The following is a 26,366-nucleotide window of genomic DNA, read 5'->3' as shown; positions in this document are numbered from 1 at the left end:
CTGTTTGACGGAAGGCGCCTGTTCCATCTGAATAAAGACTGCATATGTGATGAGTATACCTCTGACAAATTTGAATATTTGACCTGTTGTCTCTTGTTCTCTCCCTCTTATTCTACAGATTTAAAATGTTTTTCATTTAGGTTGAACTTCTGCATATATTGTTATATTTAATTATTGGGTTCTCCCTGGCATACCAAAATTGTCCGCTTATTTGAATGAACCCCAAGAAATCCCCCATGGTTACGGTTCACAAGGACAAGACTGCTATACTTCTATGTCACACTTTCCCCCCTCTATACCCCTTCTCTTAATATTCTCTCTCTTGCCTTTCTCTGTGTATCACTTTTACATTGGCTCGAGATCCAAGGTTGGAGTGGGTTGAGCTGGGCATCCACACAGTTTAGCTATGGCTAAACAACACAACCTGCTGACACTCGCCTCTAACAATGTAAGAGGCCTTAACTCTCCCGTCAAGCGCTCACAAATTCTAGCCCACCTTAAAAAAGGACATTTTTGTGTACTCACCGTAAAATGTCTTTCTTGGAGCCTTTCATTGGGGGACACAGACAGTGGGGACACAGACAGTGGGTTATATGTTGTCTCCAGGGGAGGCTTGACACTAGATTTAAAAAAAGAGTTAGCTCCTCTTCCCACAGCATATAACCCCGGCTAGGCGGGAACTAGCCCAGTTTGGTGTAAAAGCAGTAGGAAAAGGATAACCAAAACCACAAGGGCGGGAGCTGTGTCTCCCAATGAAAGGCTCCAAGAAAGACATTTTACGGTGAGTACACAAAAATGTCCTTTCCTTTCTCGCCTTTTCATTGGGGGACACAGACAGTGGGACGTCCCAAAGCAGTCCCTGGGTGGGAACTCAACTAACAACAGTGTATAACGTCAGGCTAAGAGCTGACTAACAACTGCAACAGTAGTGAACTCATATGAAAACACTGTCAGAACCGAGCAGTGGCCACTTATAAATGGGCCACTGCCGCCTGAAGAACTTGTCTTCCAAGAGCAACATCCACGGAGGCATGCGTATGCACTCTGTAGAATTTAGTGAACGTGTGCACACTGGACCAGGTAGCGGCCTTGCAAAGTTGGGCTGCCGAAGCCTGATGGCGGATAGCCCAGGAGGCACCCACTGCCCGAGTAGAATGGGCACGCACAGATTGAGGGGGAACGGCACCTCGTGCCTTGTATGCCTCACAGATGGCAATCCTGATCCATCGGGAAATCGTGGATTTAGATGCTGGGTTGCCCTTCTTGTGTCCTACTGGGAGGACGAAAAGGGCATCGGACTTGCGCAACGGCGCTGTCCTGGAAATGTAGATCCGCAAAGCCCTGATAAGATCCAGATTGTGAAGGGCTTTCTCAAAGGAGTGGACCGGGGCCGGGCAGAAAGACGGCAACACAATGTCCTCGTTCAGGTGGAAAGAGGATACGACCTTCGGAAGGAAGGCAGGGGAAGGCCGAAGAACCACCTTATCATGATGGAATATCAAGTAAGGTGAACGACAGGAAAGAGCTGCCAGTTCGGACACTCGCCTGATAGAGGTGATAGCGACTGAAAAGCCAACCTTCCAAGATAGACTTTGAAGAGAGATTTCTCTCAGAGGTTCGAAGGGAGGAAGTTGAAGAACTCCCAGAACCACATTCAGATCCCAGGGATCCAAGGGGTGGCAATAAGGAGGGACCAAATGCGCTACCCCTTGAAGGAAGGTACAGACCTGAGGGCGAGAAGCCAGCTGCTTCTGGAAAAAAATCGACAAGGCAGAAACTTGTCCTTTAAGGGTACTGAGAGCAAGACCCGAGTCCAGACCGTGTTGCAGAAAAGCAAGAACGTTAGGGATTGAAAAGGTCAGGGGTGACCGACCATGACGGTCACACCAGGCAAGATAGGTCTTCCAGGTCCTGTGGTAAATTCTGGCGGAGGAAGGCTTCCGTGCATTAAGCATAGTATGAACTACCCTGGAAGAAAACCCCGATCTGGCTAGAATCAGGGATTCAAGCGCCACGCCGTCAAATGCAGTAGTGCCGTATTCTGGTGGAATATTGGCCCTTGCGACAGAAGATCCAGGCGGTCGGGAAGACGCCAGGGAGTGTCGCTGAGAAGTTGGAGGAGCTCTGGGTACCAGGCCCTCCTGGGCCAGTCCGGGGCCACGAGGATCACCGGAATTCCCTCCGCTTTGATTTTCTTGATTACTCTCGTAATGAGAGGAAACGAAGGGAAGATGTAGGGTAGGCGGAACTGCGACCATTGAAAGACTAGAGCGTCGGAGCCTAACGCTAGCGGGTCTCTCGACCGCGATATGAAGGGACGTATTTTGGCATTCATTCGAGACACCATGAGGCCCACATCCGGGAGCCCCCAACGAAGAGTGATCTGATGGAACACTTCGTCGTGGAGGGACCATTCTCCCGCCGCTAGACCTTGCCTGCTGAGAAAGTCTGCGGCCCAGTTGTCTACCCCTGGGATATGGACAGGTGAGATTATGGGGATGTGCTTCTCTGCCCAACGAAGAATTTTGGATACCTCCTTCATCGCTGCCCTGCTGCGAGTTCCTCCCTGACGGTTGATGTAAGCCACGGCCGTGGCATTGTCTGACTGGATCCGAACAGGGAGGCCCAGTAATAAGGGTTGAAGATTCTCAAGGGCCAGAAATATGGCTCTGATCTCCAGAACATTGATGTGCAGAGAGCACTCGGAAGGAGCGTCCCTGAACAGTGTGGTGAAGAAACACTGCCCCCCCAGCCTATCAGGCTGGCATCCGTCGTGACAACCTGCCAGTGGACCGGGCAGAAGGACTTCCCTTGAGATAGGGATGAGGCTTGAGTCTACCAGACGAGGGAGCTGAGCGCAGACCGAGACAGGCGGACTGACCGGTCCAGGGAAGCTGGATTCTTGTCCCAGGAGGATAGAAGATCCAGCTGTAGATGGCGCAGATGGAATTGGGCAAAGGACACGGCTTCCATAACCGCCACCATTTTGCCTAACACTCTCATTCCGTTCCGAAGGGATGTGTGACGGCGAGAGAGGAGGGATTGCGCAGCCCGAATCAGTGAAGCCCTCTTGTCCTCTGGAAGGAAAACCCGGGACTGAGCCGTGTCTATCAGCATACCTAGGAAGGTGATGCGCTGATGGGGAATGAGGGATGACTTGTTGAAATTGACAAGCCACCATAGCCTTGACAGGGTGTCTAGGCAAATCTGCACGCTTTCTGAGCAAACGTGAGGAGAGCTCCCTTTGACCAGAAGGTCGTCCAAGTAGGGAACGACCAGGATGCCTCTGGGGTGTAAAATGGACATGACGGCCGCCATGACCTTTGTGAAGACCCGAGGCGCAGTAGCTAGTCCAAAGGGAAGGGCCCTGAATTGGAAATGACGGTGTCCTACGGCAAAGCGAAGGAACCGTTGATGAGAGACACATATGGGAATGTGTAAATAGGCATCTTGAACGTCTATGGAAGCTAGGAATTCTCCACGTTCCATGGCGGCTAGCACTGCTCTCAGAGATTCCATTCGGAAAGTACGAATGCGTACGAATTTGTTTAGCCGTTTGAGGTCCAAGATAGGGCGGACAGAGCCATCTTTTTTGGGAACGACAAAAAGGTTTGAATAGAAACCTTTGCCGGGCTGTTCCAGGGGCACTGGAATGATAACGTTTGCCTTTTGTAAAGAAGCTATGGCCTGAATTAAGGCCTGGTTTTGCGTCTTGAACTTTGGGAGACGAGAACGCAGAAACCTGGTGGCCGGCAGGGAATGGAAATTGATCTTGTAACCCGAGGTGACGATTTCTCAAACCCAGGCATCGTGAGTGTGTTCTAGCCAGATATCCCGGAAAAGCAGAAGCCATCCTCCCACAGGAGTCGGATCTGCGGGATACCTGGCGTCATGCTGAGGGGGCCTGTACAGATCGAGGTCCCTTGGATTTGGACTGCTTGGAGTGGGAACGCCAAGAAGAGCCCCTTGAGGGACCGGATCCTTGATCTGAGCGTTGGGACGGTCCTTGGGCCGATGGCTTTTGGGGAGCCGGCCGAAAGGACCGCCTGCGCCAGGAAGATTTTTTGAAATTTCTGGCTACAGGCCGCTTTTGTGGTAGAATGGTACTTTTACCACCAGTCGCCTCAGATATGAGTTTGTCCAGGGATTCACCAAATAGACGAAGACCCTGGAAGGGAGGTGTGGACAGGGACTTTTTGGAGGCACTGTCCGCATTCCAGATTTTTAGCCACAGAACCCTGCGGGCGAAGACAGCATTGGCTGCCGTTAGGGCTGACCAGCTGGCTGCATCTAGAGAGCCGTGAAGAAGATAATTAGAGGCGAGAGAGAACAAATCAAGAATCTCAAGAGCCTCCAGAGGAATATTGCAAGGGCGGAGCAACTTGCGCAAGTTCCTACTCCACACGCTCATAGCTCTAGCCACCCATGTTATGGCAAACAGGGGGCGTAGAGAGGAGCCCGAAGCCTGAAAAATAGATTTGACTGCAGCATCAACTGGGCGGTCAGACGAGTAATTAAGAGACGCGTTGTCTGAAACAGACATAACCGTGTGTTTAGCCAGTCTGGATACTGGCGGATCCACCACGGGGGGTACCGACCAGGGCTTAACCATTTCCGGGGGAAAGGGATAAGCGAATGAAGAGGAGGATTTTTTATTAAACCTCCTATCAGGGTGATCCCACCGTTTAGATACGATTTGATGAAAAATTGGATCGGGGCAAAGGACTTAGGCGGCTTCTTGGCTCGCTTGATTGCCGACTGAGAAGTCGGGTCCGAGGGCTGATCAGAAATCGACAGAGAGTGATTGACAGCCGCTATCAGGGTGTCTTCCATATGCCTAGACTCAGAAGGGACATCTGAATCAGAGTCAGAGTCTCGGGAATCGTGACTACTAAAGGTCACGGAGTCTGAGTCAGACTGACAATCGTGTGAGTCAGATGAGGCGGAGCGGACGCAGTGGCGCCTTTTGGAGACAGCCTTTTTACGTACTGGAGATGATACACCAGACGAAGGCAGGCTCCTCTGAGGGAGCTGAGTCGGGGGAAGGCTGTGGGAGCCTGTGGAAGGCTGAGATATCTGAGCAGCCAGGTCATCTAACCTTTTAGACATCAGAAGAGCCCATGCAGGGATAGCCTCCTCAGATGGGGGTGCTGCCTGAATGGCGGCCGGGGCAGAACCCACAGATTGCATGACCCCCTGGTCCGGCAACGCCTGTTGTGACATTGTCGTAGGGGCATCGCAGCCTCGGCAGAGTGTATAGCTTCGCCCATTGGGAAACGAGCTGCCACAGGTGGTGCAAGCATAGTACAGGTCCATAGAGGATGCCTGGGAAGCTTTATCACCCTTGCGGTTTTTACGCATGTCAGCAACAAACGTATAATTATACTGTGAGCCTTTAGCAGTATTACACTACTGTGGGTGAGGAGCTACTAGCAGTATTAGAAAGGGACTGCTATACAGAGCTGGTATATACCAATAGTAAAGTGGCACACACTGCCAAATAGTCAATATATACCTGCAGGCACAGTCAGTATATACCGCTGAAAGCTGATATACACCGACAGCCAGCAGGCACACACCGCTAGGAAGACAGCGATATACCACTGAACAGAGCGGTATATAGTGCTGCAGAGTTGCAGAGCCAAGGAGGCGATCGCACCCGTGCCTGCTCCCCACATGTAATGGCGTCCAGTGTTCTCTGGCAGCATGGAGGGGAGAGACGGCCCACTGGAGGGAGCGGCTTCTAGAGCAGTGGAGGGGGCGTTGCTAAACATGCAGGCCGACGCCGGGAGCTAAATTAATGATGCTTCCCCGGGATCACGGCCTGCATCGCCCCACCAACGCCATCTCAGGCGGCGGTCTGAATGCAGGGGACTGACTCGTCGTCTCCCTACCTGCCCTTGCTCCGTCTGAAGACGCGTCGGTCTTGGGATGCGGGGATCTCGGGGACGCATCTTCGGCTCAAGGCTAGCAGGTACTCTGTTCTGCCTAGCCCTCTGGAGCTACCTCTGTGAGGTGCTTCTAGGGAGCCTGGAGGGGTACGCACACCCGACCACTTGGGCGCGAGGGAAGACTGACGGCTTGTGCACGCCAGGTTTCCTCTGCCCGTACACGGGGGGAACGGGGGTGGCAAGGCACCCTGGTATTGCCCCTATCAAAAATAGAATGAATAAGAAAAGAAAAACAAAATAAAAAGTAAAAATAAGCTGGCCTGAGGCACCTCTGGTGGAGCTCAGTCCAGACATGTCAGCCTCCCTGCTGACACTAAAAAGAACTGGGCTAGTTCCCGCCTAGCCGGGGTTATATGCTGTGGGAGGAGGAGCTAACTCTTTTTTAAATCTAGTGTCAAGCCTCCCCTGGAGACAACATATAACCCACTGTCTGTGTCCCAACTGTCTGTGTCCCCCAATGAAAAGGCGAGAAAGGAAAGAAAAGATAGACATGCTTCTGCTACAAGAAACGCACTTAATGCTAGAGAAGTCACCGAACTTTGATAAAGCATTTTATAATACATGGTTCCACTCATACTCAACTACGAAAAAAGCCAGGGGAGTAGCCATTGCCTTCTCAAAACACACACGCTTTCAATTGCTGGATACCTTTTCAGACAATATGGGCCGATTTGTATTTATAAAGGGAAAATAGCACATACACTAGTAACAATAGGAAATATCTACGCCCCGAACACTAAGCAGGATGTCTGGATATCGAAGGTTTTGAAGGAAGCTAAACATTTTATTTATGGTCCTCAATTCCTAAAAAGGCGCTGATGCGTATACATAAATCCATGCATTCGGCCCAACTGGTCGATGCCTGGAGACACCTCCACCCAACAGAAAGAGATTACTCTCATTACGCACCTGAACAAAATTCATATGGCCGAATTGACTACATATTTGTTCCTTTCTTAGCTGTTTCCATGATACAACATGCCAAACTTATTACTAGCGTCCACTCTGACCATTCTATCTTAAAACTGGGAATCACACATGGGGAGATGGTCCGGAATAGGACATGGAGATTGAATGAATCTCTCTTGTCTCAATCTAGGTATAAGACACATGTTACGAAAGCCCTGAAAAATTACTTTGATATTAACACTCAAGATACAGTCCCTATTCCTACAGTGTGGGAAGCGCACAAGGCAGTAATACACGGAGAGTTTATTTCCATATCCTCGTTCTTAAATAAATCCAGAAAAGATGAGGTGGCTTCATTGTATTCCGAGATACAAAAAATGGAACTGCAACATAAAACTTCTCAGTCACCAAACATCCTCAGTCCCTTAACACAATTAAGACAAAGGCTCAGAGATATCTTAAACAAACAGTCTGGAAAGTTCTACATGAACTGTAGGAATCGCCTCTTTGTACATGGAGACAAAGTATCTAAGCTTATGGTTTCCCTGATAAAAAAAAGGAAAGCACGTATGTACATTTATTCTCTAAAAGATTTAAAACAAAAAACTTTCAGATACTGAAGCTATTGCTGATGCCTTCAGCAAATATTTCTCCTCCTTGTATCACATTCGAGAGCATGAGACACCAGAACAAGCAGATAAAAGACAACGGGACATAATCTCTTTTCTGTCAGAACTACGTCTTCCAACGCTCAACACAACCCATATAACAAATCTGAACAGGCCATTTTCTATTGAGGAGCTCCAGTCGATCCTGTCAAAGTGCCCCGCAGGGAAGCCCTGGCCCAGATGGCCTCCCGATCTCTTATTACAAGACCTTTAAAGAAACTCTACTCCCTCATCTCCTTCACCTCTTTAATGCTGTGCTACAGGGCTCCCCTTTTCCAAAACAATCATTAGAAGAACATATTACCCTCATACATAAGGAAGGAAAAGACCCTGAAATCTGTAGCAACTACAGACCGATTTCACTGTTGAATAATGATTTGAAATTATTTGCGAGCCTTGTAGCACACAGTTTAAGTACCATTCTACCTACACTTATCTCGCCCGAACAAGTGGGTTTTGTGAAGGGAAGAGAGGGACGAGATAACTCCATACGCATACTCCATCTAATGCAGCATGCCCTTATTCACCGCAGACCCTTAGTGCTATTAGGCACTGATGCGGAAAAGGCTTTTGACAGGATCGATTGGATATTCATGAGAGAAACACTACGGCGCTTCGCCTTTCCTACCCCATTCATAGAGGCAATTTTTCAGATGTATACACACCCGACAGCACGTATTAGAATAAATGGAGATCTTTCTAGCCCATTCAACATTAACAATGGAACTCGGCAGGGCTGCCCGCTTTCTCCATCTCTGTTCATCTTAGTGATGGAGACCCTCATTCAACGAATCCGACAGCATCCGAACATTAAAGGGGCTTACATAGCTGGAACTACACATAAAGCGGCAGCCTTCGCCGACGACCTTCTTCTCCTGTTGACGGAACCCCTCAAAGAATTTCCGGCTATCTTGGAAATCTTCGAACATTTTGGCTCACTGTCAAATTGGACAAATCGGAGGCTTTGGGTATACAGCTCCCTCAAGCAACAATGGATGCCCTAAGAAATAAATACCCCTTAAGTGGCCCCCCAAGTTTATTACCTACCTGGGAATAAAGATATGCTCACATTGGCCTTCTTTAGTCTCTTTAAACTTTTTCCCGTTATTAAAATCTTCGTTAAAAGTAATAGCCTCATGGTCAGCCCCATTTGTCTCATGGATGGGACGTAAAAACCTATTAAAAAGCTTTCTGTTACCAAAATTTAGTTATGTATCACAGATATTACCAATTCAGGTACCACAGACCTTTTTCCATATAGCTAGAACCCTCTTCATCAACTATATTTGGAAGGGTAGGCGGCCGAGGTTGAATTATAATACCCTAGTACTACCTAGGTCCAAAGGAGGAATGGGGACACCAGACCCACAAAAATATCACACAGCAGCAATACTATCAATGATAATAGATTGGACTCGCAAATCTCCAAACAAACTTTGGACCTTGATCGCAGACTCCATCAGTCCGATGAACTTCAGACCCATCCTTCACTCGGCAAAACATTTTCTTCGAGACCCGACTACAGGTAATTTAATCTTTAAGGACACCCTCACCTTCCCCGATAATCCGAATAATGGATTTGCCAGGGCTGTACTCAGATAGCACACAATCATGCACTCCTAATCAGCTTCATAAACTCACTACGCCAGTGGAACTAGTGTTAGAGGATGGAACATTAACACCCCTGACTCAGCTTAATAAGATCATAGCCCCAAACTCACTCAACTTCCTTCAATATGAAAGACTAAAGTTAGCGGTACGGGATCACTTACCAAATGGGCTGCCCCGAAGGGACCTTTCCACTTTTGAATCTATGATTACGCAAACAAAATGCCCTCAAAAAGTCCTGTCTAAATTATATCAAATATTGGTCTTAAATAAGCTCCCGCAGAAAAGGGCATTCATATCATTATGGGAAAAAGATCTAGGCAGGAATTTTACAGAAGGAGATTTGATCCAAATTTATAAGAGATCCTTTGGCCCATCATATTGCGTGAAGGTACAGGAAAACTCATACAAATTAGTTACCAGATGGTATATATCACCTTCTCAAACTAGCACATGGTTCCCTTCCTCTTCAGAGTCATGTTGGAGGTGCAATAGAGAACGAGGTACATACTTCCACATTTGGTGGCAGTGCGACCAGTTGCAGCCCTTCTGGGAAAATGTGATTACCTACACCAAGCGGATCTGTAAACTGTCCTTTAACCCCCAACCCAGCCTAATCTTCCTGAACTTGGTCAGCAACCCACAAAACACTCCGAACAAAACTCTCCTCCTATTTCTACTAGCGGCAGCCAAACTGCTCATCCCCCCCCTTTGGCGCTCAACAAGTATACCTACTATCCAAAATTGGATGCTCAAAATCGACCAGTTATATCATATTGAAGAGTTGGCAGCTTTAGCTTATCACTCTCAAGATAAATTTAGACTCATCTGGGCCCCCTGGTTGAATTTTCGAGAATCCTCCGAGTACTTTGAATTGGTGGCGTCTTGACCTGCTCCCACCCCCCCTCCCCTGAGCCAGCTATGATATATTTCTCATCTAGATTAAACCCCACTCACACCTCCTGTCTCTCAATATCTTCTTGACACCATCCTTACCTTTCTTTACACCCCCCATCCTACTATTGACATGTTTTACATATGTTCATTTCACTAATGTTAATTATTCACAAAAGTTTATTGTTTATTTCACATGGACTGCAATGGTAAACACACCTAACTGAGGTACTTCCGACAAGGGAAGAAAAATTATCCAGAACTGTGGACCGAACTTTGGATCTAAATCCTTCCCTCCAGGATTCGAGTGCCTTATATTTTCTCACATTTATTCATTGTTTTATGTTACTTTATATTAATTTCTTGCTCTGAACAATACTTGGAAGGTGTGCATTGTGTTTCATATGCTATTTTTCACTATAATAAAAAGAATATTGAAAAGAAAAGAAACAACTGGAGGCACATTCACACTGGTATCCACATGAGGTGGTGATCTAGGAGGTCGAGGAACATTTGGCACTGAAGGACAAGGAACCTTTGGTGTTGGGGAGCTGGTCATTTTTTCTCCCTCTACTAGCAGCTTCTTCCACTGAGGTTTGATAGTGAGCACCTCATCAGCTAGAGCAGCAGCTTGTTCCTCGGTCTCTGGTCTCCTCTCACGCACCCATTCCCGGATCTCAGTAGGGCACTTGGCATAAAACTGTTCTTTTAGGATGACCTGGAGGAACGTCTCCCAAGTTAAGGCCCCCTCTCCCTCCAGCCAGTGATGGCATACTTGTTTCAGTCTGTGGGCATACAGACTGAAAGACACTTCCCCATCACAGGCTAACGTACGGAACTGAGTCCTATAAGTATCTGGGGTCATGGCATAATGTTCTAGAATTGTCTGTTTTATCTCCCCATACTCACAATTCCACTCAGGATCCATAGCTCTATAGGCGTCGGCAGCTCCACCCTCCAAGAGGCCCACCAGGTGTCTGACTCGCTCTCTTTCTGGGACTTCCATTAATATCGGCACTGATGCTGAAAGTCCTGGAAGAAGCCCTCAATGTCACCTGCAGCTTCATTAAATTGCTTAAAGTCCTTGCGGGACACTCTTGAGAATTCCCTCATAGTTGGTGCTGTGGTTACAGTTTGTCTGGAGCCTCTAGCTGTTTCCACAGCAAGCCTCCTCTCCAGCAATGCTGCCCTCTCTTGAGCTCTGCGAATGGCCTCCCTCTTATCTTCTATGGTGGCCTCATCTCCAAGCAGTGCCATCTCCTCCTCATACCACACAACCCATTGACTTTTTTGGGTATTTACCTCCAGCTCCCGTCTTTCCTCCCCTTGCTGTAAAAATCCTTCCTCGGTGCCATCTTGCAGGCAAGCGTTTTCCAATGCCTCAATTAGTTTCTCCTTAGAGAGTCCTTTATAGCCGACTCCTAATTCACGGGCCTTTGTTTGTAGGCTCACCACAGTCCAGTTCCTGTATCCTGAGGTTCTGATTCCAGATGTTAATGGGCCATTGTCCTCCATTCTTTCTGCTCTGATCCAGCTGCTGCCAACCAGTTTGTGACCGGGTATGAGGAACAATCCAAAGGGCTTTATTGGAACCACAAAGATAAAGCACCAAACATAAATATAAATCCTTAAAGTCTGCAAGGAGACCACAACAAAACAAAAGATCCAGGGGCACCTCCCGGTATTCCGATGCCAGAGAAAATATGGCAATGGTCCTTATATGAGTTCCTTGAGTCCAACAGGGTGAACAACAAAACACAATTCCACGTGGCCACTGATCTCCAGTCTGTGCAGTCCATACACAGGCTCTAGGATCCAGCCTCAGCATTAGATCCTAGTCCTTCTCCAGCCGAGATCCAACTAACTGAACTAACATGGGTCTCATTGTTCTTCTCTCCTTGGATCAGCCCCTTATGTGGGCAGAAGAGTCCAACTCCGCCTGGACACTTGATACATGAATGGACTTTAGACTCCTGGCTCTGTTCTGTTTACCAAGTTGTAGATTGGAGAAGTCCCATGCTGAGAAGAACAAACAATCCCCCACCAGTAGTACATACAGGATACTCAAGGAGAGACAGACTATCACAACATGAGCACAGGCGGGGGAGGGACACTCTGTTACAACGCACAACCGACGGGGGCTTTCACCAGCAACATCGCTAGCGATGTCGCTGCGTGTAAAGCCCCCTTTAGAGTTTGGTATTTTTCACTTTATATCACAAGCCATCAAACTATCATAGGTTCAAGTCCTCTACGGGGGACTAACAAATACAGTTAACCAATAAGATATTAAAAAAAAAAAAAAGAATAGAAAGGAGAACAAAATAGGAAATTTCAAAACTTTACAAAAGTACATGTGGTATCAACATGTCTGTAAAAGTCCCAACTTTCAAGATATAAAACAATAATTTCATGGTAAATGCTATAATGAAAAATGAAATCAAATATCAGACTTTCCATTTTTAGTCAAGATATTACCCTTCAACAGAATGCAATACATAGCCCAAAAAAATATGGTATGTACCTCAAAATGGTACCAATACAATCTACAGCTCAGCGCGCAAATCTTATGCGTCTCAGAAAATGGAGACATAAACCAGTATTTTACTACATAAACTTCGGAATTTTAAATTAATTATTAAGACGCTTATATTCCAGTTTCTATGGGTCGTCACACGTCATAAAATGTTTGGCCTTGGCTGCAGTTCTTTATATATTAATCTGCGCTGTAGTCACCGGGTCGTGTCCAGCATTGAGTCGCTTACTCTGCGATGTCCAGTATTGACTACAGAGCCGATGTCCCAACTGTACTCATAGGTAACCATATGGTATCTGTGGTGTTACATAGGACTGCATGTGACATCTACTACAGTATCTGTACTCAGATATCACTGTGTTATCTGTGGTGTTACATAGGACTGTAGGTCACATCTACTTAACTAAAGTCACCAATGAACCTCTAACCACCAAAGCCAAGCGACAATACTCTGCCCTCCTCCTCCTGGACCTGTCCTCTGCCTTCTGCACAGTGGACCATTCCCTCCTACTACAGATTCTCACATCACAGACTTGGCTCTATCTTGGATCTCTTCATACCTAACAGACCGGACGTTCAGCATTTCCCACTCTCACACCACCTCCTCATCTCGCCCCCTATATTTCGGTGTCCCCCAAGGTTCAGTTCTTGGACCCCTGCTGTTCTCCATCTACACAACAGTTCAAAAGTTTAGAGTCACATTTTTAAAAGACAACCCCTTTTTTATTTCAACGAAGCTAACATTAAATGAAACAGAAATACACTCTATACATTGTTAATGTGGTAAATGACTATTCTAGCTGCAAAATCTGTTTTTTTAATGCAATATCTACATATAGGTGTATATTTTCTGGATATTAAAATTCAGATTCAGTCAGATAGATCTATTCAGACAGTTATTTTTAGGAAAGAGACGTCAGTCAACAGTCTTTTACATGCAGCCTCTTCTCATTTGCTCTCAACCATGAGGGCTGTGCCTGTTGGGCAATTTTTGAGAATTAGGAGGGTATGCTCATCAGATCATCAGTTTGAAGATCAGACAAACCCAGAGATTTAAAGATAGGGGCTATAGTTCGAAAAAAATCAAGAAGGGCTATTTGAGGGCCAGAGCCACACCTAGGATCCAACTGTTGTCTACATCAGTAAAAAAGGATGCTAAGGTATTAGATTCATTTCCACTTATAATAACCAGTGGGATGAAATCAGAAGTATCTTGAATAAACTCTAGTCAATTTTAATGACGGAACCCACTTTGAAGAAAGCTCTCCCAGACCGACCGCTGATGACTGCTAGAAAAGGGAAAAATCTTAAAGATATTCTCGTACACAGTCACTACAATCATAAGAATACCCTTCCATTTAAAACGGGTAAGCCAAGGTGGGGATGTTTCTGTGACGTCCCTGGACTATCAGGTGGTCACAGGGTATTGCACAATCTGCCCTCCCATGCAGTATCCACCTCCTTCTTGGTTTTGGGTCCCTAACCACATGGTGTTGCCTACATCAGCTAATCAAATCCTAGGTACACTCTGCACCACACCCACCAAACACACCAGTGGACTGCTTGAGTGGAATAGAGTCGCCCACCTGGGGGTTGGAGAGGGGAGGTCAGGAGCGTCAGGAGTGTAGAGTCTGGAGGTGAAAGTAAGAGGAGGTCAGGAGCAGGGCTCCTAGGAAGCTATCTAGGTAGCAGACGGTGGTCTGGGCCTAGAAGAGCTGGACCCCTGGTCGCAGGGGATCGTGGCAAGGGGTACGGATCTGTCAAGGAGGATAGCTGACGGCCTTGCACGATCCCCAGGCTGGGACCAAGGCACGATGGGGTACGTGGAACCTAGGTCAGGGAGTAGCTTCAGGCAATCCGACAATTTACCCGAGGAGAACGGAGCCTTCAAGATCCGTTCTCACCCGCTCCAGAATCGGGGTACTAGCGCAACGAGGGGGATAGGACTTTCCACTCAAAACAGTCCAGAAAATCACCAGCGTGAACCCTGAGAGCAAGCTCCCACACTTAGCCATAGTGGGGAGTGGGACCCAGCAGGTTTTATACTACCGGGACCAACAGAGAAGTAAACTTAGTGAAAGGAGGCAGGTCATGGATCACCAGGCAGCACCATTGGGGATGGGACCCGAACTAAGCTCCCCTCAGTGGCAGCGTTATCCAGAACTTTGGTTTATCCAGTTGTCGGTGTCAGCTTAATGGACTGAGTGAGTACGCAAGTGACCCCATTGCATCCAACGGCACTCCCCTACCATCACCGAGCCCCGGGGTATCCCCCTACCCGTGGAGGGTCACAACACCTGGCTGACCCATTCCATCATCCCCTGGTACTCCCAACTGCAGCAGTGGTACTCCTAATTACCACATACCAAGGGTCGTGTCACGAACTCTATAACCTCCCTTGTAAATACCACCCTTCATTTGAGTGGCTGCACGACCCCCGGGTCCGGAGACCCTCGAGCCACCGCGGATCCAGATCCGAGCAGCTCGGCTGCTGGCACAGGGGCGGCACACTTCCCCTGCAGTTCTTGTTTATCTTGCAAGAATATAGAGAGGGCTACTTTTTTTGTGTTGACGGATGGTCTGAGGGAGTTTGAGATCAGACAGTATATATCATGTACTGTAGTACGGAATTTGTCATATATCTGACTAAATTATCTAAAATATCTTAGCAGCAAAAGATGTGACTGATCTTGACTCCTTAAACACCATCCCTTGACACTTTAAAGGGAACCTGTCACCACTTTTTTTGGCTATAAGCTGCGGCCACCACCACTGGGCTCTTATATACAGCATTCTAACATGCTGTATATCAGAGCCCAGGCTGCTGTGACTACATAAAAAACATTTTATAATACTTACCTAACGGTCACGCTGCGGTGGAATTGGGTCACGGAGGAGTCTCCGTTGTCCGGCGCTGGCTCTTTCGGCCATCTTCGTCCTCCTTCTTCTGAAGCCGCAGTGCATGACGCGTCCGACGTCATCCACACTCGCCGGCATTCAGGTCCTGAGCAGGCGCACTGTGATCTACCCTGAGCAGGGCAGATCAAAGTATTGTAGTGCACCTGCGTAGGACCGGTGAGTGTGGATGACGTAGACGCGTCATGCACCCAGACTTCAGAAGAAGGAGGACGAAGATGGCCGAAAGAGGCGGCACCGGCATCGGACAACGGAGACGCCTCCGTGACCCAATTCCACCGCAGCGCGACCGTTAGGTAAGTATTATAAAGTGTTTTTTATGTTCTCACAGCGGCCTGGGCTCTTATATACAGCATGCTAGAATGCTGTATATAAGAGCCCTGTGGTGGTGGCCGCAGCTTATAGCCAAAAAAAATGGTGACAGGTTCACTTTAAGATATTTCACAACTGTAATCCTTCCTCCCTTAAAGTGAGGGGAATAGATAGACTCCACCTGGGTTTGAGGGGTGGCAATTTCAAACAGGTTTTGGTGCGCCTGGAATGCAAATGGATAGTCACACTGGGCACTATGTCGCCCAGTGGACTAAATGAAAAACTGTCTTTTGCCCCCTTCCTTTGATCCACTTTGATTGGGATTGTCTATGAAGATGTACCCTAATTTTTGGGGAAATCCTCATAGTAATTTGCTTCTTGCCACGTTATGTTTTTAATATGTTGTGTGTGTTTTCTTGCTTCTTATTTGTTCCTTTGTTTTCCTTTATATTTTTTTAGTCAGTGCATCATTTGAACCGGGTGTATATGAAAATGTTAGCTATTCAGTCTGAGCTCGTGAGCCCAAAAAAATTCTTCATGTTCAGATCCTGATTTCTTTGTAATCCTATGGATCTAGTGTCCACACTCTGAAATATATTGGATATGTGAGAATTTAGTGTATTGTTACCTCCTCTATTTATATTGGGTTATTTGTCAGTCACGATCTGACCTAGAATGAAGGGTAATTGTTATATTTATTATAATATGTTATCCGGACTTTCAAGGGTGATTTAGATATGTCTTGCTTCCCTTAAGATATCTGCATGAGCTGATTATTGTTATCTCTCTGAGTTGAATACTGTATATTTATGATTAAGTCTTCCATGCAGATGTTTGAGGCAGAGGATCATTATGATTATTTACCCTTGAATAGTTAGTGTCACAAGCATTTTGGGAATATTATATTTCCGTGATAGGCATCTTAAATTGTAACTATGTCTTTTATTAATCTTCATTATATTGAAGTTTGATGTATAGTTCTCGGAGCGTTGATAAACTCGATTTATGAACATTAAATGATATATGGTCTGTTTATGTTATGTTGCCAGGCTACTTGCCACTAACCAAGATGGCTGCCGCAGTGGCGCACATGCGCAGCTGCACTCCTGTCAAGCTCGTGCCGGAATGCCTACATACGGGTCGGCGCGGTCACCCTGTGTGATGACACTGGAAAGACCTCGTCACATCCGGGAGCGCCCGATGACGCAAGCCACTGCCGGAGTCCCGCCCTTCATGCGGCCAATGGGAACTGACGGAGGTAACTTTGGTGTACTATTTAAACCTGGGAATCTTGCACACAACATACCATGGCCCCCGAGGAAGAAATACTCAGTTGTTTAGAAGTTTCACCTCCCGATTGTGCTTTATTAATGGGCCTATTGTCACCAGTTACTGGGTGATATCTTTAATAGTATATTCTTGTGGGATGACATTTATACACTATGTATGGTCATTTAATCATTATATGATTTGGATTCTGGACCATATATAGGATTCATCTCGTTGTATTGGAACATATGTGATTTTCTGTGATCCAGCACATGATGTACACTTTATGTCAACTAATGAAATATCGCTCACACCTGTCATGTTTTACACCAAGTGTCTTTCCTAGGGACTCCCTATGTTCACCTAATCCTTATTGAGTAGATTTTATTTATTGTATTTTACCTCTTGCTGTGATAAAAAAAAAAAAAAATCTCTAATAAAACTTTTTCTAATTTTTGCAAGAACATTTGGTGTGATGTCATGTTTATGGCTCTGACTACTATAACCCTTAGTTTGCTCATTTTTAAAAACGCTATGTTGGGGTGTAGTCCATATATATATATATATGTTACTATGGTGCCAGTTTTTGTCGAAATCTGTTCTATGTTTATAGGCCCATTTCCAACAACAACCACTCCAGTGTTCTAATGGTATATTGTGTTTGCGGTGTTAGAAGCTAATGGATGTTTAGAAATCCCTTGTGTAAGTATGTTAGCGCAGCTGAAAACAGTTTTGCTGATTAGAGAAGCTATAAAACTGACCTTCCGTTGAGCTAGTTGAGAATATAGAGCATTACATTTGTTGGTTCCATTAAAGTCTCAAAATGACCAGAATAAGAGAACTTTCATGTGAAACTCGACAGTCTATTCTTGTTCTTAGAAAAATCTATTCTATGTGAGAAATTGCCAAGAAACTGAAGATTTCCTACAATGGTGTGTACTACTCCCTTCAGAGGAGAGCACAAACAGGCTCTAACCAGAGTAGAAAGAGAAGTGAGAGGCCACGCTGCACAGTTGAGCAACAATACAAGTACATTAGAGTCTCTAGTTTAAGAAATCGACGCCTTACAGGTCCTCAACAGGCAGCTTCATTAAATAGTACCCGCAAAACGCCAGTGTCAACATCTACAGTGAAAAGACGACTCCGGGATGCTGGCCTTCAGGGCAGAAGGGCAAAGAAGAAGCCATATGGGGAAAAAAACACTGGTAGTTCTTCTGGAACTACATATCCCAGCCAGCAAGCGAGGGTTGCACTGAGCTTGCGGGGGTTGCAGTGAAGTGCGGGAGTTGCAGGTAAGTGCATAGTTTAAGCACAGGAGCATAGTTTGAAGTTATTCTTACAAGTTTCCCATTGTTTTTTCTTTGTTTTTCTAAATTTATCTGTACTGTTTATCCCCATTTAATAGAATGACAATGCTACCAAGTGTGCGTCTTGTCAGATGTATGCATGCCTTGAACAGCCATTCGAGGGTGAATATCTCTGCACTCGATGTCAGCATGTTACATATTTGGTAGCCCAGGTAACTGATCTAAATATGCAGCTCACATCACTGAGGAGCATTGCAAACCTGGAGAGGAGTTTAGAGCTCACTGAGCGGCTCTGGCTGGTGCCAGTGGTATGGAGGAGGGAGGAGCTGGGGAAGGTCAGGACCCAGAGGTAGGTAGCTGGGTAACAGAAGAAGAAGTACGGGGAAAAGTGTCAGGGAGCCCAGTCCTGATCTGGCCCAACCCAGTACATATGCTTGCTTCGCTGATATTAGGAATGTAGGGCCAGGACTAGATCACTACAGCAGGATGTTGCTCCTAACAATCAGAAAAATGGCTGCTATAGGAAGGAGGGAAATAGGAGTGCAGCAAAGGCCAGACAGATGTTGGTGGTCGGGGACTCTATAATTAGGCGGACAGACAGGGTCATCTATCGCCGAGACCGTGAATGCCGAACAGTGCATTGTCTGCCGGGTGCTCGGGTTCGGCATATTACGGATCGGATAGACATATTGCTGGGTGGGGCTGGGGAAAATCCAGTGGTCATGGTGCACATTGGTACTAATGATAAAGTTAGAGGCAGGTGGAAGGTCCTTAAAAATTATTACAGGGAACTACGAGAGAAGCTGAAGTCCAGGACCTCCAAGGTGGTGTTTTCAGAAATCCTACCAGTGCCACGAGCATCACTAGAAAGACAGCGGGAGCTTAGGGAGATAAATATGTGGCTTAGAAAATGGCACAGGAAGGAAGAGTTTAGGTTCATGGAGAACTGGGCTGACTTCTCAGTCGGCTACAGGCTCTACGATAGTGACGGGCTGCACCTCAATGGGGAGGGTGCAGCTGTGCTGGGGAGAAAATGGTCAGATGGATGGAGTAGCTTGTAAACTAGGATCTGGGGGGAGGGAGGGTAGTGGAGCAAATAAAGGAATAGAGCAGATAGAGACACTGAGACGGTAGGGGTCAATGAAGGATTAGGACAAGGATTCCTTGCTGGGACATGCAAGGAAAGTAGGGAGGCTAGTAGTAAAGAATGCATTAATAGTATTAAACGTCTACTGGCAAATGCAATAAGTCTTGCAAACAAAATGAATGAATTGGAGACTCTTATGTCAACCATGGATTATAATGTGGTCGGCATTATTGAAACCTGGCTGGATGAGAGACATGAGTGGGTGACAAATGTATGAATGTAAAGAGGGCTATACTACATTCCGGAAAGACGAAAAAGGTGGAGGGGTGTGTATATTTATCAAAACTAACCTAAGACCTGTGCTCAATAACGACATTGGGGGGTGCTGCAACAATGTAGACACAGTATGGGTAAATGTACATGTGGAGGGGAATAACAGAAAGCTGCTAATTGGAGTTTGCTATAAGCCTCCTAACATACCTAAACAGGTAGAGGGTGAAATGCTGCAACAAATTGTAAAGGCAGCTAATAATAATAATAATAATAATAATAAGGTCCTTATTATGGGGGATTTCAACTATCCAGACATTCAGTGGGACATAGAATCTTCTGGTTGTGCTAAAAGCTGTAAGTTCTTATCTACAATTCAAGACCATTTCCTCTCTCAGATGGTAGATGAACCGACGAGGGGAGATAATTTGCTAGATCTGGTCCTGTGAAATAGACCAGATACAATTTCAGATCTACAGGTCCGGGAGCACTTGGGTACCAGCGATCATAATATGGTAATCTTCAAAGTAATATTCAATAGAACATTTAAAAGGGGAAGTTCCTCAAACCTGGTATTTTAGGAAAGCTGATTTCAACAAATTAATGGAAGAGCTTAATGTGTAGAATGGGACAATGACATAGTAACTGGATATACCTAACATAAATGGGGTAAGTTTAAGGACATACTACTAGAGTCCTGTAAAAAAGTTATACTCTATGGTAATAAAATGACCAGGAATAAAAAGAAACCACTATGGATAAATAATACTGTACAAAGTATAATAAAACAAAAACAGAGGGCTGAGAAAGGCTGAGAATACAGAAAGAGCATTTCAGAAGTTTAAAGATATCAATAGAAATGTAAAAAAGAAATCAAGCAAGAAAAATTAGCTACTGATAAAAAAAATTAATGCCAAAAGGAAAACAAAGAATAGTATCGGCCCCTTAACCCCTTCACGACCATGGACGGATATATCCGTCATGGAGCGTGTCCCGTTAAGCCCCGCCCCCTGCCGCGGGCAGGCGGCGGTCGGCACACACATCAGTTGTTTTCAACAGCTGACATGTGTGCCTGCTAGCCGCGGGTGGAATCGCTTCCACCCGCAGCCATTAACCCCTTAAATCTTGCTGCCAAAGTCTGGCTTTTTAGACTGGCTTGTAACAGGGTTGGTGCCTCAGGATTGAAGGATTGCTGATGTGGTACCAATATTTAAGAAAGGTAAGAGGGTGGATCCAGGCAACTACCATCCATTAAGCCTAACATCAGTAGTATGCAACGTTTTTGAGGGCATTTTAAGGGACATGCAAAAATATATTGCAGAAAATATAATAACTGACAGGCAGCATGGATTCATGAAAGATAAGTCATGTCTAACCAACATGTTGGGGTTCCAAGAGGCGGTAAGTACAAATCTGGATATTGGTAATGCAACTGATGTGATTTATTTGCACTGTACCACATAATAGCCTTATACTAAAGCTCCAGAAGCAAGGACTAGGGGAAACTATATGCAACTGGGTAAAGAATTGGCTAAAAGATAGGAAACAAAAAGTAGTCATAAATGTATATTTTCTAAATGGGCTACAGTCAGCAGTAGTGTACCGCAGGGATCTGTGCTAGGACCGATTCTTTTTAATCTCTTTATTAATGACCTTGTGGATGGGATTGATAGTAAAGTGTCAGTCTTTGCTGATGACACCAAACTATGTAGAATATTAAAAACTGACCTTGAGAGTACAATATTACAAAAAGATTTGTATAAGATGTCAGAATGGACAAATACTTGGCAAATGAGATTTAATGTTGATAAATGTAAAGTACCGTATTTTTCGCTTGATAAGACGCACTTTTGTTCCCCCAAATTTTGGGGGAAAGTAGGGGGTGCGCCTTATAAGCCGAATATACGGGTGTTTTATTTTACTATGGGCAGCAGCATGGGGGCGATATCTAACACAGGGGAATGTGTGCAATCCATAGGGGGTTATAGGCAGCACAGGGGAATGTGTGCAATCCATAGGGGGCCATAGGCAGCACAGGGGAATGTGTGTAATCCATAGGGGAGCATAGGCAGCACAGGGGAACGTGTGCCAGCACAAGGGGGCTATATTCAATATAAGGGGGCCATATCCAGATTAAGGGGGCTAATTTTAGGATGGGGGGCTATGAGGGACATATACCCAATATGATTTGTAAGACGGACACTGGCATTATAAGATGGACCCCATTTAACATTAACAAAAAAAAATTCTCTTTTCCTTCACCAAATTTGGGGGTGCGTCTTATAATCAGGTGCGCCTTATAAAGCGAAAAATACGGTAATGCACCTAGGACGGAGTAATCCTATAGCTGCGTATACATTAAATGAAAGTAAACTCGGGACTACAGAACAGAAGGACTTAGGTATTCTCATTACAAATAAGCTGAGCAGCAGCACTCAATGTCAGGCAGCAGCTGCTAAAGCAAACAACATTTTAGGGTGTATCAAAAGAAAGATTAGATCCTGTAATCCCAAGTATTCTAACCCCTCTATAAATCACTTGTAAGGCCACATCTGGAATATGGGATATAGGTTTGGGCTCCACATTTTAAAAACAAGATTCAGAAGTTAGAGTCAGTTCAAAGGCGGGCAACTAGACTATTACAAGGAATGGAGGCCTCCCATATGATGAGAGGTTGAAAAAGTTAGATATGTTTAGCTTAGAAAAAAGACGTCTCAGAGGGGATCTCATTTATATGAATAAATACATGTGTGGTCAATATAAAGGACTGGCAAATGACTTATTCCCTCCAAAGACAATACTAAGGACCAGTATACCTGATGAAAGCATATTGTCTGCTGAAACGCATTGGATTAATAGGAGCTTCTAATTAATAAAGTACAACATTTAATATCAGCAAGTGGTTCCTTATGCGCCACATCAGACCGAAATAACTCTTTTCCAAATACTAAGGACCAGGGGATATACACTGCGAGTGGAAGAAAAGCGATTCTGGCAGCTAAATAGTAAAGGGTTCTTTACAGTTAGACTGTGGAATGCCCTACCACAAGAGGTAGTAATGGCAGATACTATAACAGCTTTTAAAAAGGGCTTCATGATTTCCTCAGTACACACAACATTGTTGGTTATAAGTGACTTAAGCCTGCTTTACACCTTACGATATCACATACGATATCGTATGCTATCGTACCCACCCCCATCATATGTGCGACACGTTCAATTTGTTAAAAAAGGGTAAAAGGGATTTTGAATAAGGAAGGCTATCACTCCATTTTACAACGCCATACCATACCTTGTGGACAGCGCTTGATTGGATCCAATTTCATCCTACAACAGGACAATGACCCAAAGCACACCTTCAAATTATGCATTAACTATTTAGGGAAGAAGCAGGCAGCTGGTATTCTTTCTGTAGTGGAGTGGCCGGCCCAGTCACCTGATCTCAACCCTATTCAGCTGTTGTGGGAGCAGCTTAACCGTATGGTACGCAAAAAGTGCCCATCAAGCCAATCCAACTTGTGAGAGGGGGGGGGGGAAGCATGGGGTGAAATATCTCCAGATTACCTCCGCAAGTTAACAGCTAGAATGCCAAAGGTCTGTAAAGCTGGAATTGCTGCAAAGGAGCATTCTGTGCCGAAAGCAAAGTGTAGAGAAAATTATTATTTCAAGTAAAAATCATTATTTCTAACCTCGTCAATGTCTGGACGATATTTTCTATTCATTATGCAACTCATTCAATAAATAAAAGTATCATTTCATGGAAAACACAAAATTGTCTGGGGGACTCCAAACTTATGAACTGTAATGTACACCTTCAGCCTGGCCCATCTCATAGAGTCCTACGGCTTTCAGTATCATCTCTATGCCGATGACACACAGATCTACCTCTCTGGACCTGACATCTCCTCTTTACTAACCAAAATCCCACAATGTCTGTCTGCTATTTCATCCTTCTTCTCTGTGCGATTTCTAAAACATAACATGGACAAAACAGAATTCATTATCTATCTCTTTCAAGGCCTCCCCCCCCTCTCAACAAGCTAATCCATCAAAGTCATTGGCTGCTCACTCTCCCCAGTCATGTGTGCTCAGTGCCTGGGAGTAACCCTTGATTTTGCTCTCTCCTTCATGCTACACATCCAAGCCTTCTTCACCTCATGCCAACTACAACTCAAAAATATCTCCCGGATTTGTACATTCCTTAACCAAGAATCAGTATAAACACTAGTGCATGCCCTCGTCATCTCCCGCCTTGACTACTGCAACCTCCTGCTCTTGGACCTCCCTTCTAACACTCTTGCACCCCTCCAATCTATCCTAAACTTTGTGGCCCGATTATTCCACCTCTCTCCTCTCTGCCAATCCCTTCACTGGCTTCCCATTGCCCAAAGACTCTAGTTCAAAACACTAACCATGACATACAAAGCCATCCACAACTATCTTACATCTGTGACCTAGTCTCCCGGTACCTACCCGCACACATCCTCAGATCCTCACAAGATCTCCTTCTCTACTCCTCTCTTATCTCCTCTTCCCACAATCGCATACAAGGTTTCTCCCGTGCATCCCCCATACTCTGGAATGCTCTACCTCAGCACATCAGACTCTCACGTACCGTGGAAAGATTCAAAAGGAACCTGAAGAACCACCTCTTCCAACAAGCCTTCAACCTACAATAACCCTCAGTCCAGTACATCCAGCTTTGTCCTCACATACTGTACCTTCCCCCATCCCCTGTAGACTGTGAGCCCTCACGGGCAGGGTCCTCTCCCTTCCTGTACTAGTCTGTGCCTTGTATTGTTCATGATTATTGTACTTGTCCCTATTGTGTACACCCTTTTCGCTTGTAAAGCACCATGGAATAAATGGCGCTATTATAAAAAATAATAATCTGTACCACGGAAAGTTATCACTGTTATCTGTGGTGTTACATAGGACTGCAGGTCACATCTACTGCTTTTTCCTGTGCGCCCATAGATAATGATGGAGCGGAGGCCAAGCACAAACCAGAACCAGCGGCCAGAAGAGGAGGAGGGAGAGTACAGAGGACAGAGAGGGGGGATTCAGGGGGAAACATGACAGGTAAGGAAAAAACAAAGAGGAAAAACATATAAGGCAAAATGGAGACAAAAGAATAATGGGGAATCTCCACCTACCTCCGACTGCAAAGCTGCACGCTAGCTATATGGTACTTCCAGGACCTGTGATGATGTCACATGGAGGGGAGGAGTCAGGGGTCACATGGTCAGCTCCTCAGTGTATGCAGGGCTCTGCTGTGCTGGTTGTCATGGTGCTGGATGAGGGGAAGTTTATGTGTGGGGTCAGGAGGGGTTTACAGTGTGGATGTAGCAGAGCCGTGTGTGTACGAGGTGTACGGAGCAGAGCCGTGTGTGTACGAGGTGTACGGAGCGGAGCCGTGTGTGTACGAGGTGTACGGAGCAGAGCCGTGTGTGTACGAGGTGTACGGAGCGGAGCCGTGTGTGTACGAGGTGTACAGAGCGGAGCCGTGTGTACGAGGTGTACAGAGCGGAGCCGTGTGTGTACGAGGTGTACGGAGCGGAGCCGTGTGTGTACGAGGTGTACAGAGCGGAACCGTGTGTGTACGAGGTGTACGGAGCGGAGCCGTGTGTGTACGAGGTGTACGGAGCGGAGCCGTGTGTGTACGAGGTGTACAGAGCAGAGCCGTGTGTGTACGAGGTGTACGGAGCGGAGCCGTGTGTGTACGAGGTGTACAGAGCAGAGCCGTGTGTGTACGAGGTGTGCGGAGCGGAGCCGTGTGTGTACGAGGTGTACGGAGCAGAGCCATGTGCGTACGAGGTGTACGGAGCGGAGCCGTGTGTGTACGAGGTGTAGGGAGCGGAGCCGTGTGTGTACGAGGTGTACGGAGCAGAGCCATGTGTGTACGAGGTGTACGGAGCGGAGCCGTGTGTGTACGAGGTGTACGGAGCAGAGCCGTGTGTGTACGAGGTGTACGGAGCAGAGCCGTGTGTGTACGAGGTGTATGGAGTAGAGCCGTGTGTGTACGAGGTGTATGGAGCAGAGCCATGTGTGTACGAGGTGTATGGAGTAGAGCCGTGTGTGTACGAGGTGTATGGAGTAGAGCCGTGTGTGTACGAGGTGTATGGAGTAGAGCCGTGTGTGTACGAGGTGTACGGAGCGGAGCCGAGTGTGTACAAGGTGTACCGAGCGGAGCCGTGTTTGTACGAGGTGTACGGAGCAGAGCCGTGTGTGTACGAGGTGTATGGAGCGGAGCTGTGTGTGTACGACGTGTGTGGAGCAGAACCGTGTGTGTATGACTCGCCCACCCCAGGGCTCTGGGACACCTGGTGCCGGGCCGGACTAGTCCGGGGGTAGTCAGCGGTGGCAGGGCCCAGCTCTGTGACCCTGGCGGGGTCAACTAATATGGCGGCTGTGGGGGTGGTGATTGTGATGTTAAAGTTTATAATATATATTCGTGACGCCACCTGTGGATTGCGGCTATGGAGCCGCCGCTGCTGGATGGGACCTCCGGGGCTGATGGATTAGCAGCTGGGATGGTTCTGCTCCCCACAGATGGAGCGGTACCCCAGGGTAACCGTTGGTGCTTATGAGAGTCTATGCAATGGTGGGGGCAGTGCAGGGCCAATCAGGTAGTGTAAA

At 46.3% G+C, this 26,366-nt stretch overlaps 1 protein-coding gene across 1 annotated transcript in view; it reads right to left on the bottom strand.

Moving 5' to 3' along the window:
- LOC142310586 (oocyte zinc finger protein XlCOF29-like) overlaps positions 1 to 24,924 on the bottom strand; it is a 40,784-nt gene extending 15,860 nt beyond the window's left edge. The window contains exon 1 of the mRNA XM_075348105.1: positions 24,884 to 24,924. The gene's annotated coding sequence lies outside the window, so the exon portion shown is untranslated. The remainder of the gene's footprint in view (positions 1 to 24,883) is intronic.
- Between the last annotated feature and the right edge of the window lie 1,442 nt (positions 24,925 to 26,366).

This window comes from Anomaloglossus baeobatrachus, chromosome 5 (assembly GCF_048569485.1).
Source record: "Anomaloglossus baeobatrachus isolate aAnoBae1 chromosome 5, aAnoBae1.hap1, whole genome shotgun sequence".
Classification (NCBI taxonomy): domain Eukaryota; kingdom Metazoa; phylum Chordata; class Amphibia; order Anura; family Aromobatidae; genus Anomaloglossus; species Anomaloglossus baeobatrachus.
The sequence above is the reverse complement of the archived record's forward strand: the minus strand, read 5'-3'. Positions and strand labels throughout refer to the sequence as shown.